This window comes from Gavialis gangeticus, unplaced genomic scaffold, assembly GCF_001723915.1.
Source record: "Gavialis gangeticus isolate Ggan-Ray unplaced genomic scaffold, GavGan_comp1, whole genome shotgun sequence".
In the NCBI taxonomy this organism is placed as follows: domain Eukaryota; kingdom Metazoa; phylum Chordata; order Crocodylia; family Gavialidae; genus Gavialis; species Gavialis gangeticus.
This window is the reverse complement of record NW_017729026.1, coordinates 50,464,308-50,466,560: the sequence shown is the minus strand read 5'-3', so window position 1 is coordinate 50,466,560 and position 2,253 is coordinate 50,464,308.

The window sequence follows — 2,253 nt, the reverse complement described above, 5'->3', positions numbered from 1 at the left end:
GCTAGGGTCTGGAACCAACTTCCAAGAGAAGTGGTGCAGGCACCTACCCTGGGGGTTTTTAAGAAGAGGTTAGATGAACACCTTGCTGGGGTCGTTTGACCCCAGTACTCTTTCCTGCCATGGCAGGGGGTCGGACTAGATGATCTGCTCAGGTCCCTTCCAACCCTAGAAACTATGAAACTATAAAAGTGGTTAGTCACTGCTTTAGAAACTGGGACAGATCATATTTTCCCAGTCAACTCTTGAAAGGGAAAGTTGATGTTCTGGTCTTGGAAAGTATTATCTGACTGCAAGTTATGAAGACCTAGAAGTTTTTACTAAGATTAATTATTCCGTCAACTGAATCAAAGCAAAGGCTTGTATTTATTTAGCCATGGGGCAGGCAATTATTTCAGGTGGAGGGGCCACTTACTGAGTTTTGGCAAGCCATCAAGGGCCACATGACAGGCATCCAGGGGCAGATAAATAAATTTTCTAAATTTTTTATGGGCTCTGCAGGCCAGACAGAATGGCCTGGTGGGCCACATTTTGCCCACTCCTGATTTAGCCATATGAAAATAATGGATTATTAAAGATGCAGGTAAATTTAAAATGCTGCAGAGAATAAATTCTTATCTAGTCTATCAGGAGCCACAAAGATGAAGTTTACTAAAAGACCCTCCTGATGGCCTGGATTCCCCCAACACGAGTCAGATTCTGAAAAACGTTAGTAGTGGAACACTGATGGTATGAAGAAAACTTTAAATTCCAAGTGTTCCCGCTTAACTGATAGTTTTGGAAGAAATAAAACCACTACCTCAAGTTTTGGCCACACAGATTGAGATCCATTTTGTACTAGTCAATGAAGTTTTTTCTGCCTCTCTCTCTCATTTCAGGGTAGACAGCAAGCTGCTGACACCTCACACTAAAGTTGTTCACACTGCAGAAAGTGTTTACCACTCACAACTGATGCTCAAAATTAATTTGCAGCAGCAGCAGCAGCAGCAGCATCACCAGCAGCAAAGCTTTGACAAACTGTCATGTGTTGACACAGTCATAAATTGTTGGTTAAAAAAAGTAACACTTTTTCTCTCTTCTGTCACCTCATACTTAAGACAAGGGATGGTAGAATTATGCAAAGTTTGAGGGTTTGTAAGCTTCACAAAACAAGTTGGGTTGTGAAATTTATTTCCCCATCAGTTAAACCCATGCTTTATTTTCATGAAGATTCAATTTTTAAAAATCCATTACTATCAACCAAGGAGTGTGATGTAAAGAGTGGAGAAAGTTATCAAAAATAACTGCATGACACTTTCTTTTCTCTCTGGGAATGTTAAGATCTGACCAGTGAAAAAGACTGTATATTAACTATTCATGGCCATGGAAACCACCCACCCATTTACTTTAAAAGGGAAAATAAGGGTTTTTATTGTTTCCAGCTGGTACATGATGTTATCTCGAGTGAACATTTTTTCATAACTAGATTCTTTCTAGATGGCTCTATATGGGGAAAAAAAAAAGCTCTACGACATTCATCAGATAAGGTCTAAATTGATCCCTCTGAACTTAAGATAGTAACTGTTAGTCAGAATCTAGTGCACTGTGGGAGACTATAAAGAAATTCATCTTGCAATGAGCAGGACAAATAATCCATCTTGTTCACCCATTGGGTTTAGTAATGGAAACCTCTGTGCTTCTCACTGAAACGAGCATTTCAGCATGTAAGCTATTTGTTAAGTTTCTTCTAGCTCCAAACTAAACTGGAATATATTAAGCCAAAGAAATGGTGCCAGGAAGAACAGAAAGATGGGAAATAATAGACCTTGACCAGATCTATCCATGTCTAAATTCCCACAGTGCAGGCCCAACCACATAGAAGGAGCACCAATACCATGACCAACCATACCCATCAGATATTCAGACTTCTCATGAAACTCAAACTCTAAGCATAGGTGACAAAACCAAAATGATAAAAAGCATATCATCCCACAAAGCATGCAATAGTTAAGTATTTTTAATGCAACCAACATACTTCAATCTTATTCTTATTAACAGGTAGCTTCCATCATGGAGTCATAAAGAAGCAGGGTTGGAAGGGACCTAGATGGAATCATCTAGTCCAATCCCCTGCTTGAGGCAGAATCACTGCTATCCAAACCATGCCCTACAACCTCGAACCTAAAACTGTTAAACCCGACACAAGATCCTAATCCACCACAGGTAAAGCAGGGGGACCACAGCAGCTGGAGTACTGCGTCCAGTTTTGGGCTCCAG